Below are 16448 nucleotides of genomic sequence, written 5' to 3' on the forward strand. Positions count from 1 at the left end.
ACGTCATCAGGCGGTTTTTACATTGAAATGTCTGGGAAATGTGAGTCACACAGCTGAGGAGTTGTGGTCAGCTCTGGAGAACCAATTTCATGAATGGTTGTCTCCACTGGACCTGAAACCAGGGAAGGCCGTGCGCGACAATGCTGCAAACCTGGGTGCGGCCCTTCGCCGGGGCAATGTCACACACGTGCCTTGTATGGCTCACGTGTTGAACCTGGTTGTCCAGCAATTTTTAGCCCACTATCCCAGACTAGATGGCCTTCTGCAGAGGGCACGGTCGCTGTGTGCTCACTTCCGCCGTTCGCATCCCGCAGCTCAGCGACTTACATCTCTACAGAAGTCGTTGGGCCTGCCACTTCACCGGCTAAAATGCGATGTGCCTACCCGGTGGAATTCAACTCTGCACATGTTGCAGCGACTGTGGCAGCACCGACAAGCCCTGGTGCAATACGTTCTGACGTATAGCCTGGGCCAACGAGATTCAGAGGTGGGGCAAATCACGCTGGAGGAGTGGTCTCAGATCAGGGACCTATGCACCCTTCTGCACAGTTTTGAAATGGCGACGAAGATGTTTAGTGCTGACGATGCCATTATCAGCATGACTATTCCGGTGATTTACATGCTGGAGCACATGTTAAACAGAATTCGGAGTCAGGTGGTGGCACAAGAGGAGGTGGAGGAAGTAGAGGAGGAGGAGTTGTATGTGGAAGGGCTAACATCTGCAAGGTCCAGACGGTCGGCAGCACCAAGGCGGCAGGCATGTGAGGGTGGGGGAGATGGTTTTACCAGGGCGCATGGTAGCAGCCAAACTAGTGAGGAAGGTGCAGGAGCCCAGGAAGAAGTGGAGGACGAACTGATGGAAGACTCATCAGATGAGGGAGACCTTGATCACATTTCTGTTGTGCGAGGTTGGGGGGAGAGGACAGAGGAAGGAAGCATGATTGTTACCTCGCCACCAACACAACAGGGACTTGGTGCTCCTGGATGCGCAACACACATGAGTGCCTTCTTGCTGCACTACCTGCAACATGACCCTCGAATTGTGAGAATTAGAAATAATCCTGACTACTGGGTTGCCACACTGTTAGATCCCCGGTACAAAAGTAAATTTGCAGAAATTATTCCTGCCATAGAAAGGGATGCACGCATGCAGGAGTATCAGCAGAGACTGTTGCAGAATCTTACATGTGCTTTTCCACAAAATACCAGTGGTGCACGTAGTGAATCTCACAGTTCCAACTTGCCAACCGTGGGACCGTCAAGTGTTCAGCACTCAAACCGTAACAGAACCACAGTATCTGCTGGTAACATCAATTTTGCGGAATCATTTCACCACTTTTTTAGCCCATCCTTTGCAAGGCCACAGGAGACAAGAAGTCTGACACATAGTCAACGCCTAGAGACGATGGTACAGGAGTATCTCCAAGTAAACATTGAAGCCACGACTGTGTCACTGGACCCTTGCTCTTTTTGGGCTTCCAATCTGGATAAATGGCCGGAGCTAGCCACTTACGCCTTGGAGATCTTGTCATGCCCCGCAGCCAGCGTTCTGTCTGAACGTGTGTTCAGCGCTGCTGGTGGTGTGCTGACAGATAAGCGCACGCGGCTCTCCACTGATAATGTAGACAGACTCACGTTCATAAAGATGAACAAATCATGGATCCGAAACGACTTTTCTACCCCTGTGTCATCCTGGGGAGAGTAAAAGCTTGATGATTGGTTAAAATCACCCTACCAACCGTTTTAAGCTTTCAAATTACTAATCATGTTTATCTGTATCTTGGCTGGAAAATAATTTGGGCTTTGTAGCAGTGTGCAGCACTGATTCTATTAGGCCATCTATAATAAGCTCCACCAGATTTAAAATTACTAATCATGTTTATCTGTATCTTGACTGGAAAATAATTTGGGCTTTGTAGCAGTGTGCAGCACTGATCCTATTAGGCCATCTATATTAAAGCTTCACCAGATTTAAAATTAATAATAATTTTTAGCTGCATCTAGCCCGGAAAATAATTTTGGGGCTCCGAGATGCGCAAGACACATAAGTGCCTTCTTGCTGCACTACCTGCAGCATGACCCTCATATTGTCAGAATTCGAAGTAATCATGACTACTGGGTTGCCACACTCTTAGATCCCCCAAACTTTTCGATTAACCTTTTCATTTTAATAAAGACCAAAAAAATGGTCATTTTTGAAATTATAAGCATTAGCAGGTTGTTAGAAACTGAAATCAAACAGTTTTCAACTCAAAACTTTATTCTAGGTGATGTTACATTTTCACATAGGACCCCTTGTTCGAAAGGAGCTTCTGAACTCTCTCGTCCATTGAATTTGTCAGGTTTTGGATGGTTTCTGCTTCAATTGTTTTGCATGAGGACAGAATACCCTCCCAGAGCTGTTGCTTAGATGTGAACTGCCTCCCGCCATCATAGACACTCCTTTTAATGATGCTCCAAAGGTTCTGAATGGGGTAGAGGTCAGGGGAGCATGGGGGTCACACCATAAGTTTGTCCCCTTTTATGCCCATATCAGCCAGAGATGCAGATGTTTTATGTGCAGCATGAGATGGTGCATTATCATGCAGAAAAATGATCTTGCTGTGAAATACACGGTTCTTCTTCTTGAACCATGGCAGGAAGTGCTGTTTGAGAAAATCCACATACATTATGGAGTTCATCTTTAGCGCCTTCAGGGATCCTAAAGGGGCCGACAATCTCTCTCCCCATGATTCCAGCCCAAAACATTACTCCACCTCCTCCTTGTTGGCGCTGTAGCCGTGTTTGCGTGGGGTGTCCATCAACCAGCCATCCTCCACTCCATCCATCTGGACCATCGAGCGCTGCACGGCACTCATCCGTGAACAAAACCGTTTTGAAATCAGTCTTCATGTAATGTTTGGCCCACTGGAGCAGTTTCTGCTTGTGTGAAGTGGATAGAGGAGGTCGACAGGATGGCGTATGCACAGCTGCAAACCTCTGAAGGACCCTGCATCTTGTTGTTCGGGGGACGTTGGAGGCACAAGCAGCTTCAAAAACTTGTCTGCTGCTATGACAAGGCTTTTTTGCCGCTGCTCTTTCAACCTGACGTAATTGCCTGTAGGAAAGAGTCCTCAATTTGCCCTTATCAGCACGCACACGTGTGTACTGTGAATCAGCTACATACTTCTTGATTGCCAAGACACTTCATCCTGATCATCGCACAATGTTGATTGTAGTCATGCCTTGACCTAAACACTCCACAATTTGTTGCTTCTCAGCAGCCGACACATCCTTTTTCTTTCCCATTTTGGCAGAAAATGTAGGCTGCTTAATAATGTGAGAGAGCCTTCTTAAGTAGTCTTGCCTTTCATTGGACACACCTGCCAAACTAATTAGCACAGGTGTCTGCAATTGCTTACAGTGATATAAAGAGCCCTGACACACATCACCATCAATGAGTTTAACTGACAAACAAACAAATTCTTCCCTTATCACTCCTAAACACTTTTTGCATAATAATTTGGAACGCAGTGTACATGTGCTTTTCCACAAAACACCAGCGGTTCACGTAGTGAATCTTACAGTTCTAACTTGCCAACCGTGGTCTGTATGGAGTTGTTCAATAAAGGGCCCAAAATTAAGATAACATAGATGGGAGAGGTCTCTATGAATAGGAATTCCTAAGTATTTGATACCCTGTGAGGGCCAGGCAAAGGGAAAGTTGGACTGGATGGAATCCTATATGGATTTGGGGAGGGAGACATCGAGGGCCTCAGACTTCGCTGCATTGATTTTAAAATTTTACCATGTAACAAAGTGATCTATTTCAGCCATAACAGCATGGATGGATATATGTGATTGAGTGATATATACTAGGACATCATCAGCAAATAGAGAGCACTTGTACTCGGTGCCTCACACCTCAATCCACCTAATATTGGGGTTATGGCGAATTGATGAGAGCAGGTGCTCCGTCACTAGGATGTATAAGAGAGGGGACAGAGGACATCCCTGCCTTGTCCCATTGGTGATTGTGAAAGGTGATGAAAATGTTCTGACGCACCCCCTGGGCCTTGGGACACCCGGAGCCGGACCCTTTTTGGTGGATGCTGGTGGTTGTAGTCTTCGTGGCGGCGACCCGGTTCCGTGGCTCAGGGTGGTCAAACCAGTGGCGAAACTATTTATGTGGTTTTGATGTTTAAATGTCCGACTACGCCACCCGTGGATTGCGGTCAGAGTGAACCGCCGTTCCAGGGCAGACCGCTGAGGCTGGTGTTGTGGGTGCAGCAGAGCGTAGCATAACTCCCCACGGGAGGAGTATAGCCTCAGGGCAGTGTATGCGGAGGATGGGGGTGATGGTGCAGGGCAGCAGCAGTAACGACACTGAGTCAGTGATGCAGTCCAGGGCCTTTACTCACAGTTCTTATTATCTAGACCACGTATGCAGGTAACGGCTGCCCACGTCGTACTGTGCTCACCAGGTGAGGGGCTCAGACAACTTCTAGATAACTTTGGAGCGCTTCACAGGACCCCCTTTGTGTGTCCTTTGTCTGGCCTTTCTTACCAACACTTCTGTCCGGCTGCCTCGGGCCTCCTCTTGGTAAACTTGGCGCCAGTTTCCCTGACCCTATGTGGTGCCTTCCTAGCGGGTGTAGCGAGGGGCTGCGCCACATAAGATGTCAGAGCCTCCGATTTCTAGCTGAGGGTCGTTTCCTGCCTTCACTAGTTCGGGGACCGGTCTCCCCCTTTGGCCTGACCCCTCCACGCAGGTGGATTCGGGCGTGCGGTGGCGACTCGCCCGTCCGCCCCCCTGGGATCCCTTCATTCCTCGTTCCTGGAGCCTTCTCCGCTCCTCTTCCTTCCTTCTCCCTCTTGCAGGCCTGGGCCTCTGTTACTAGGCCCGCCTCCGGAGCAGAGCTCATGCAGAGCCCCTGCTCCCTGCCACTTCTGCTCAGACTTCTCTGCACTTAACTAAGATGGTGCCCACCTTTTATACTCCCTTCTCAATGCACCCAGGAACTGCTTCCTCCCTGCTCCTGCACTACAGGGTTCCCCTTCCTCAGTGTTCCCTCCCCCCACTCCAGCCAGGGACAGGGACTGTCGTGCCCATCTCAGGGGCATATTGGTCGCCCTGCCCCACGGCAATGTGGTGTAATGCATGCAGGTGTCGGGTCCTGATCCACACTCCATCCTTACCTGAGAGTGAGATATCACACCTCTGGGTGAGGTGCAATACGTCTGTAGCAACCGAGCCCTCAGGGTGCTACAGTTCCATTTATCTTCAGCCTAGGTGACGTATTGTGATACAGGGCCGTGATTTTGGCTATAAAAGGGTCCCCTAGACCCCTACCCCAAGCTTTTTAAGAGAATCATATATGGCGTGCCAGGAGACTCTATGGAATGCTTTCTCAGCATCCAACGAGAGTATCTACTTACAAATTTTTAACTGCATCTAGCCCAGGAAATACTTTGTGCCTAGTAGCAGTGTCTGCTAGTCAGCGGATTATCCCGGCTGTTAAGCAAGCTACACCACCTGTAGTTTGGACACTTAATTTTTTCAAAGGAAATGCTTCGGGACACTCAGTGAAGAGCATCAGGAGGCACCCCAAGGCATAGGGGCTGGGACTGGCAGTAGGATGCCTTGCGGTGGACAGCCGAGCTCGATCCTTATAAAAGCTTTTTAACTGCAGCAGCTTTAGTGGACGCTACTGGAACTGGAATTATGCGGCTGCTGGCATGAGACTTGCCCTCCAATAGATCCTTGTAAATGGATTTAAAGTGTATTCATTCAAATTAGAGAGACAATTTAAATTAAAAAGCTTAGAGCTGCCTCCACTCGCTCGACCCACCAGCGGACAGGCACCAGTATTGGGAGAGGGGGGCTGGCCGTCAGGGTTCACCGCGGCTCTGGCACAAACCCGGCGACACGGAGGTGGCACGGGCAGGAGCGGACTGAACGTGTCGGCTTCTCACTTTTTGGATTTTAGAAGGGCATGACATGCCTATATCTGTGTCTCCCCCTCCTTTTACTCCTCCACCTCTTTTCTTATCTCATGACTATATGTACTTGTCACTTTTCCATGTGTTAGTTGTGTCTTCTGAGCAGTTTGTCAGCTTTTGGACACCTTTGAAGGTGTTTTCTATGTGTTTCTATGTGTTTTTGTTTGCCTGCCATTGGTTTTAATGGTGTTCGAAGGTGTTCGACGAACAGTTCGACGAACAGTTCGGCGAACACACGGGTGTTCGACGAACCGAACCGAACTCGAACACTACGGGGGTGGCTCAACACTACTTATAACGCTCCATACAGGATACTGGCCCCCATATAATGCTGCATGCAGGCTGTTACCCCCCACATAATGCCCCATACAGGCTGTCCCCCCCCTTATAATGCTCCATGCAGGCTGTTACCCCCCACATAATGCCCCATACAGGCTGCCCCCCCTTATAATGCTCCATGCAGGCTGTTCCCTCCTACATAATGCACTATGCAGGCTGCCCCCCCCCTTTATAATGCCCCATGCAGGCTGTCCCCCACCTTATAATGCCCCATGCAGGATGTCCCCCCCTCTCTTTCTAATGCCCCATGCAGGATGCCTCCCCCCCCCCTCTTTATAATGCTCCATGCAGGATGCCTCCCCCCCCCCTTTATAATGCCCCATGCAGGATGCTCCCCACCCCTCTCTTTATAATGCCCCATGCAGGATGTCCCCCCCTCTCTTTATAATGCTCCATGCCTCCATACATTAAAAAAAAAAAAAAAAAAATCAAATACTCACCTCCCTCCTCCTCACCTGCTACCTGCTGCCCACTGCTCGGGTCCGAACTCCAGCGTTGTCTGCGTCTTCCCGCTCAGCGCTCCTGTGACGGCTCAGGGGAGGGCGCGGTGTAAAGACGTCACCGCGCCCTCTGACCTGAGACGTCACAGGGAGCGCTGAGCGGGAAGACAGCGGATCTGCGGAGGCACGGGGAGAGGCAAGTATCCAGCTGCCGGGGCCCTGAGCAAGCTGCAGAGAAGGGCAGGCGCTGACACCGCTCTCCTCCGCCCATAGCCCAGCGGGGTGCGCGACCGCAAGTGGGCCCCTCTGCCTGCTCAGGGCCCCGGCATTTGCCCGGGTGCTGACGCCGGCCCTGCCCGTACACCCCGAACCTGCCAAGTGTCAGGAGGATCTAGGCCGCAAGAAGGGGACCGGCCCCTGGCCCAGTCGTGGAGCTTCAGGCCTCGGCTGGAAAAACTGGAGGCTTCTGGCTTTTATACCCAGAAGCCAAACCCCCACTTCAATCCAAGTAAGGTCAAGCAAGTCTGTGCAACTCCGACGGACAGGGGGGACCTCGCAGCACCCGAACAGGATTCACAGTGGGAAGAGCAGGGCAGGAGGGAGTAAGACCCAGCGTGAAGTCGGTCTAGAGAGGCACATGAGAAAGTGGGGTTCTGCCAGGTACACCCGAGCTGCCTGAGGAAGGACTGAACCCCTGCCCGGTGAACGCAGTGCGGCACGGGAGGCTTGCACCAGTACAGTGCACCTGTGGACTGTCTAAGAACTGTGAGTAAATCTTGGATGACTGCACTGAGCTGCCTCCGTTCCTTTCTTTCGCCGGTGCCATTTCCCTCCCTGCACTACAACGCCCAGCACGCCTCTATTTCATCTACACTGCCCTGAGGCCTGCTCCGCCTGTGGGGAGCCGTTCCATCTCAAGCTGCCCTAACACCTGCCTCAGAGGACTGTAGCAGCGCTGGTGATCCTCACCTGACACCACAGGTGGCGTCACTACAAATCCCCTATAAATATCCCCCTTTTTGCACTGACCGCCCTGGGTCACGGACCGGGCCAGCCACCGTGATCTCCCCCTGAAGCAGCCATAAGGCCTGGCTGCCGAGTATCCCACGGCCCTGGGGGCGAGTGACATACACCTGCCACTTTCCAGAGCCCTGAATGGCACGTTCTACATTATTAGGTAGCCATTTAGCGCGGCTTTACTTTGGTGTCGTTTTTGCAGCTTGTAGCCATGCATAAAGCGGGCAAAGAGTTGCGGGCAGCGAAGCTCGCTCTCCTGCCCACTTGGCTCCTTCGGTTCTCCTGCATAGCCTCCCACAGCCCTGAGCCTCTATTTTACAGGCAGATTCAGCAATGTGAGGCCACTCCCTTGTCAATGTTGGGTTTCTCTACATGCTTGTGCCTGCAGAGCCGAGAACAAAAGGAGGGGGAGGAGTGGCTTCTGGGCGCTCGCTCCGAATGGCAACGCTCGCAGAAGAGCTGTCTGATAAATTGAAGCTTGCAGCTGGAACCATCTATATTTTCCCAGCGCAAGGGAAAGCGAAGCCTCGCTGTATTTATTACCGCACACAATTCCTCAAATATTCACCGGGGCCGAGATCGCTGGGTAAACTGATCAGACATCTTAATCATTCATCATCTTCTGCACCATCACCTCGGTTCTCTTACCAAATGCACCGAAATCTCATTCCCTTGCAAATATATTTTACATTGTAGGACATTATCTCTTTAGGGGTATGTGCACACGTTAAGTATTTGGTGCAGAAATTTCTGCATCTCTTCGCAGGAAAAGCACTAATTTTTGCTGCGTTTTTGCACCACACATTGTTTTCTATGGGAGAAAAAACGCCGTAAGAAGTGACATGCTGCAGTTTGCAAAAACGCAGCAGCTTTCCAAATCAGTCAGGAAAAAAAAAACTATTTGTGAGCATGAGATTTCTGAAATCTCATAGCTTTGGTTTGTACTGTAAAACCCAGCTTAAAATTTGCATAAAAAAGCAGCAAAAAAAACACAATCTGTGAACATAGCCCAAGAAGATCCGTATGAACATAGCCCAAGAACAACCCCTTATTAGCTGATCATATTATCAGCTACTATGATCACCAGTGAGGGAACCTGCTACCAAGGGTTTAATTTCCCTCCAGCGCCTCTGCAGGGGAAATGAAGTATTGCACAATTACTATAGAAATCAGTAGGTATTCCTTGTAGTTTGTGGACTGAACAAGTCCTCCTGAGTGGAGGATACTATGGATAGGTAAAACTCGTAAATGGGAAACCTCTCTATCACTTGGAATTTCATCAAGCAAGATTCCCTCCCCCTCTATTTATATGAGCATGTAGGTCTTTCAAAGACAAGTTCAGCAATACCTTTACATGTGTAGTCCCTTTGTCTGTTACTGAAAAATTGGAGTTTGATTTGATATGCAAATGACACTGAAGAGCTATGGTAGATCTGAAATCTGTCACTCCAGCTCTATTTCCTGCCCAGCTTGACCGACAAGCTCTATGCTGTGTGACTTCAGGCAAAGGAACTGTGAGTCAAGCAGGAGGATGCAGCGCTGGATGGGGAATAGAGCTGGAGTGACAGAGGCTTCAGATCTATGTTACCCGCATGACGCAAGGTTTAGGTAGGGCGAGAGGGGTTTCATGAATTCGTTGGAATCCTGGAGGAACCGTTACTCAGGGCGACCATAGGCTGCAGGTTCTCTCAGGCACACGATGGATTCAATTGCTGGCTAGACACATCTGACAAGCGTCTTCATAAACAGTTGAACAGTGGAGTTTAATCAAGTACAGCCAGTACCATTTAACTCTTTGAAGCATCAGGCTTCACCACAGTACAGTTTATTAAAGCAGGCACAGTAACGTCAGTCTCTTCAGTAGCATAATTGAGCATAGATTAGATCTCTTTGCAGAACACTTCTATGCATACATAACCCCAGGTTTTTCCTTCACAAGGACACAATAGTACACAGCATTCTTTATCCTCCTTGGAGATGGCGGGGGGGGGGGGGTTGATGAGGGAGATGGTCCCTGTTACACAATTCCTTCCAGTCCTCATCTTTCTGCCCGATAATACGCCACATTGTTAGCTCAGGGAATCTATCTGACCCATGTTTAGCTTCCCTCCTGACCTGAATTCTGTTCACTTGCCTTCTGTGAGATGCAGATCACACACCACCTTTCTCTTCGGCTCCAGCCAGACAAATCAACAAGTTCACCACAATCCCCCTGGGACTCTGCTAAAACACTCCCTGTCTCCTGTGACTGTGTTATCCCCTCTAGTTGCTGGATGCTTCTGAAGCACAACACTTCCTGTCTCCTGTGCTTGTGTTATTTGTAATAGTTGCTGGATGCTTTTGAAGCAACAGCACTACTTCTGCATGTCAAATCTACCATAGTTCGTCAGCCTCACTTGCATATCAATTCAAATACTGATTTCCCAGTAACGGACTAGCCAAGTAAAAGGTATTGCTGGATATGACTTGTCTTTTAAAAAGCTATATGCACAGGGTTTTTCTGGGAGGGTGGAGAGGGGGGCAAAATTCTGCTGACAGATTCCCTTAAACTCCGAAATTGCATACCACTGTATATTGTATAGTGGCTGAGCATGGTATTACAAACTCTCTCCTATGAACTTGTATGGCAGAGAGTTTCAGTACCATAATGTCATGCAAGGTGTGGGAAAGACTTCGTGCAACACAAAGGGAAGACGGAAAGGGAGCCCAGACACTAGGGAAAGGGGGGAGTGGAGACCTAGGTTGATCTAAGGTCACCCTGTCTCCACTAACGTCCCTACATTGGTTCTTCACCAATTGCCACACGCGAATCTCGCCCTGTCTTTTCCCGTCGCCTGGCCCTGGCTAGGGAAGGGAGGGAGATGAGCGCTAGTCGATCCCCACTGACCATCAAAGACAACAAGGGGGAACAAACAAGGCAAGATAGCTTAGCTTTTAGTCGACTTCAGAGAGATGAACACCCGTCCTCATAGCTCCAGGGAGGATGAAGTAATGCACTTGCTCCGAACCTTCACAAAGGGTAATGTGAGTATCGCCGGCACCTCCCTTTGGCAGACATCGGGTATTTATACACCCAGGCCAGAGTATTAATTAGCCAGAGGAAGGTAGCCGCTGGGTCCTAGAGAGACAGCCTCTAAGAAGGTGTCTGTAATGCCAAACGTAGAGATCTCCTCCAACCAACTGCAGGGCGACTGTCACTTCTGACACACCCGTGACACATTCACAGCCCCTACACCGTATACTGTATAGCACTGTGCCTCAACTGATTTGGAGTGGCCATGAAAAAAAGCCTCGGCACTCTGGTTGAGCAGTAGAATAGTGAAAATATATTCTTCAATCAATCCAGTTGCACAATATATTTGACGTCATTGCACGTGCAACTGTTGTCGCGATCCCTCTGCGCTACGCTTCCTGGGAATTTCCTATCTACGGAAATCTGTTGCTTTCTGATGAAGGTCCGGAACTTAGAGGACACACATCCAGCATGCCCGTCACAGGCTGCTCGTAGCAGTGACGTCATGCACTGTGCCAGACAAGCTGACATCAGCCGGCAGGCTCCTGCGTCGGCTATAGAATAGGACACTGCGTGGCGTGAGAGCGGATGAAGGCAAGAAGAATCATTTATTTTTCTTTTAAACGTGTTGAAGATGAACAGGGGACATAACTAGAAGGGGCCCAGGATGGGGGACATGATACCATGAAATGGCCCATACATCTGACCAACATGCAGGTGGGGGACCAGGTCCAAGTTTTGCTAAGTACCTGATGGCATCCTCTCCCACTCCCCAAAATTCATTATAAAACCCTGATGACGTCTTCTCATACCCCCAAATTCACAATGACACTATCAGGGACTTATAATGAATGAGTGGAGGCAGGGCCAGACTGGCCATCTGGCAATTGTGGCAAATTCCAGAAGGGCCTGTCCGGTTGTGGGCCACATTGTCTTCTATGCTGTTCACAGTATCGGCATCCTCAAGATGCCAATACTGTTAACAGTTGTGATGGTGCACAAAGCTGCCGCCTCCATCACTTACCCAGGCAGGTCAATGCTTCCTCTCTGTTTGCGGCCTGCCAGAGGCTGGTGCCAAGCAGGGGATGTCGGCTGTGCAATGACGTCAGATCGCACCGCCAGCGTCCACTGCGAGAATAGATAGAAGAGGAGATAGAGGCTGAGGAGTCTGGATTAGGGGAGTATAAGGATTTTTTTTAATTTTTGGGGTGCTGTGGGGGACCATTATACTATGTAGAGCACTGTGGGTTGGACCATCATATTATATAAGGGGCTGTTGAGTGGACGATCTTGATTTCCTCCAGTCACGGTAATATTAGTAATATATCCCTATCTGGGGCTCGGGGACAAGGATGCATGGGCCTGTGTGTTTTCAAATGCCAGGGCTAAATTTCAGTCCCAGTCCGTTCCTGGGTGGAGAGGAGGGATACAGGACAGGGATTAAGGGCTCGCTCACATTTGTGTATAAAAAAATAGCTCCGATGTAGCTCCTAAAAAGTAGGATGAGTGTTATGCGAGTACAATGCAATTTTTCTCACCTAGCATCCGTATGCAGTGAGTTTTCATCATTTACATACTGTAATTCTCTGTGTAATTTAAAGCTAGTTTACAAACTAATAAAGCAATCATATATACAGATATACTGTAGATAGATGATAGAAAGATATTAGATACAGTATATTAAAGATAGATAATACATAAATAGAATAGATAGATATCCTGTAGACATACAGTATATGTAGCGGACTTGTGACATTATAATAATAATAATAATTTTTATAGCGCCAGCATATTCCGCAGCACTTTACAATTTTAGGGGGAACTTATACAATTAATACAGAATACGTATATCTCATATCAAAAGGAGTGAGGGCCCTGCTCGCAAGCTTACAGTCTATGAGGAAATGGGGGAGACACAAAAGGTAGAATGTACATATATTGTATAATGCAGCCTTGATATACTATATAGGATAAATAATACATGGACTGGTCGCCTGCCAGTATGTGTACAGTCCTGACCGAGGCTATTATGTGCATGGTTGGTATGAACCTGAAATTGAAGATGATTTTAATATGAGGGAAAACTGGGACGGACAATTGGGATGGACAGATAGTGTGTGGAGGCGATACGCCAGTCTAAAGAAATGGGTTTTTAGGGTCCGCTTGAAACTGTGGATATTGGGAATTAATCGAACTGTTCTGGGTAGTGCATTCCAAAGAATTGGCGCAGCACGCGAGAAATCTTGGAGACGGGAGTGGGAAGTTCGGATTATGGAGGATTTTAGTTTTAAGTCATTGGCAGAACGGAGGGCACATGTAGGGTGGTAGACTGAGACGAGGGAGGAGATGTAGGGGGGTACTGAAGCATGGAGCGCTTTGTGGGTAAGCGTGATAAGTTTAAATTGAACTCTATATTGGATGGGCAACCAATGCAATGACTGGCACAGGGAAGAGGCATCGGTGTAACGGTTGGCGAGGAATATGATCCTGGCTGCTGCGTTAAGGACGGATTGGAGAGGGGAGGGTTTAGTAAGAGGGAGACCGATTAGTAGAGAGTTGCAATAATCGAGACGAGAATGAATAAGAGCTACAGTAAGAGTTTTTGCCGAGTCAAAGGTGAGAAACGTCCTGATTCTTGAGATGTTTTTGAGGTGTAGATGACATGAACGAGCGAGTGATTTCATGTGAGGAGTGAAGGAAAGATCGGAATCAAAAATTACCCCAAGACAGCGGGCTTGTTGCTGGGGAGTGATGGTTGAGCCACAAACGGAAATGGCAATATCGGGCACAGGTAGGTTAGTGGAGGGAGGAAATACGAGTAGTTCAGTTTTTGACAGATTCAGTTTTAGACAGAGGGAGGACATAGTGTTAGACACAGCAGAAAGACAATCACTGGTCTTTTGTAGTAATGCAGGGGTGATGTCCGGAGCAGAGGTGTATAATTGGGTGTCATCAGCATAGAGATTGTACTGAAAACTGAATCTGCTGATTGTTTGTCCAATAGGAGCGGTGTATAAAGAGAAAAGAAGGGGGCCTAGGACTGATCCTTGAGGAACCCCGACAGTAAGGGGAAGGAGAGAGGAGGAGGAGCCGGCAAAAGACACAGAGAAGGAGCGGTTAGAGAGATAGGAGGAGAACCAGGAGAGAACAGTGTCCTTGAGGCCAATAGTGCGGAGCATAGTGAGGAGGAGCTGGTGATCCACAGTGTCCAATGCTGCAGAGAGATCCAGGAGAATCAGCAGGGAGTAGTGACCATTAGATTTAGCTGTTAGTAGATCATTAGAGACTTTAGTGAGGGCAGTTTCAGTAGAATGTAAAGAGCGGAAACCAGATTGTAAAGGGTCAAGAAGAGAGTTGTCAGAGATAGCAGATTAGACGGGAATGGACCAGGCGTTCCAGGAGTTTAGAGATAAAGGGAAGATTGGAAACAGGTCTGTAGTTGGCCGTGCAGTTCTGGTCAAGGGATGGTTTTTTAAGTAATGGATGTATGCTGGCATGTTTAAAAGAAGAGGCAAAGATACCAGATGAGAGGGAGAGGTTGAAAATTTTAGTTAGGTGAGTGGTGACAGCTGGAGAAAGGGACTGAAGGAGATGTGAGGGAATAGGGTCACTGGTGCAGGTGGTAGGGCGAGAAGATGCAAGGAGCTTGATCACTTCATCTTCCGTGACTGTTTCGAAGTCAGAAAGTGAGCGAGATACAATGTGACAGGGGAGAGCATGCATAACGTTTGGGGATTGGGAGAAAATTTCCTGTCGGATATGGTCAATTTTTTCTTTGAAATAATTGGCCAGATTGTCTGCGCTGAGGTCGGTGATCGGGGTCTGTGCTGTTTGATTGAGGAGAGAATGAAACGTGTCAAAGAGTCGTTTAGGATTATTGGAAAGTGAGATTATGAGGTTGTTAAAGTAGGTTTGTTTGGAGAGGTGAAGGGCAGAGTTATATGTTTTCAGCATAAATGTATAATGGGGGAAATCTTTGTGCAGATTAGATTTTCTCCACAGCCGTTCAGCGCACCTGGAGCACCGCTGGAGAAGACGTGTTTGAGGCGTGTGCCAGGGTTGTCGCTGTCTATGTCGAATTCTTCTTTGTGTAGGAGGTGCGGCTTCATCCAGGGCGCATAGCATTATTTCGTTATAATGCTTCAATGCAGAGTCGGGACATGAGAGGGAGGAGATTGGGGCCAATGATGATTGCAACTTTTTCATAAATTTCTGGGTGTTAATGGCCCGTATATTTCTATAAGTGTGGACGGTGGGAGTGTCTTGAATAGAGTCACAGTTCTTGACAGAGAATGAAAGAAGATTATGGTCAGAGAGTGGAAGGGGAGAGTTAGTAAAGTCATGTACTGAGCAAAGCCAGGAGAAGATCAGGTCCAATGTGTTCCCGTCCTCATGTGTAGGAGAATTAGCAAGCTGTGAAAGGCTGAAGGAGGAGGTTAGCGATAAAAGAGGAGCGGCAGATGGGGAAAGAGGATCGCCACTTGGGATGTTAAAATCTCCCATGATTGTCGTGGGGATGTCGCAGGATAGAAAATTTGGAAGCCAGGCAGCAAAGTGATCCAGGAACTGATGGGAGGGACCTGGAGGGCGATAGACAACCTCCACTCGCATGGAGAAGGGCCTGTAGAGTCTGACTGTGTGGGCCTCAAAAGAAGGGAAGGTAAGGGAGGGTACTGGGGGGATAACCTGAAAAGTACATTTTGTTGAAAGAAGCAGACCAACACCTCCCCCTGATCTGTTGTCAGGTCTCGGAGTATGAGAGAATTGTAGGCAATCATAGGAGAGAGCTGCTGCGGCGGTGGTGTCCGACTGCTGGATCCAGGTTTCAGTGAGAGCCAGAAGGTTGAGGGAATTAGAGAGGAAAAAGTCATGGATGTAAGAGAGTTTATTACATGGTGAGCGCACATTCCAAAGGGCACAGTTCAATGAGACAGACGATATGCAGGGAATATTAATGAGATTAGCAGGGTTTCTGAATGTAACAGGGAAAAAGTTAGTGTTATTATTACTGGAGGGTCCTGGATTAGGAGAAATATCACCTGCGACTAAGAGAAGGAAGATACAGAGAGTGAGCAGATGGTTGAGTAATTTGTGAGAGCGTTTCCTGTGTTGTATGGTGGGAATGAATGGACCTGTGTGGTATAACATTGTGAAAAGAGCATGACAGCTGTATATAGGAGAAGGGAGGAGAGAGGGGTTAATATGGATGAAGTGTGCAGAATATGTGGGAGAACGGTGAATGTGGATGATTGTAGCAGCCAGAACGTAAATGTCACTAATACAAATGGTGAATACGGTTTGCAAAACAGATGACCTGGAAGCAAGTTTGTTCAATTGCCTTGCATGTCTTACCTGTCTCCTGCCCTGTCCAACTGCCATAACTAACTGCTGATGGCACTTCGATAAAGTATGCATAAATGCCGCCGCATAAATGCTGCCCCTTGACTATGTCTCAATATATAGGGACGTATCTGCTTAGATCTACACAGATTTAACTCGTTAGCAATCAATCAACTAGCTTAAGACAACAGGAGACAATAAAACTGCAAAAAAAAAAACAGACTGGCAACTCAACATGGATCATAAACTGTTAAAGTAAGTGTGATGACCTTAAAGTATCATGGATTAAACAACGTAGAGGAGTGAGAAATATATAC

This window comes from Phyllobates terribilis, unplaced genomic scaffold, assembly GCF_046119375.1.
Source record: "Phyllobates terribilis strain yellow unplaced genomic scaffold, ASM4611937v1 Scaffold_7__3_contigs__length_470593459, whole genome shotgun sequence".
Lineage (NCBI taxonomy): Eukaryota > Metazoa > Chordata > Amphibia > Anura > Dendrobatidae > Phyllobates > Phyllobates terribilis.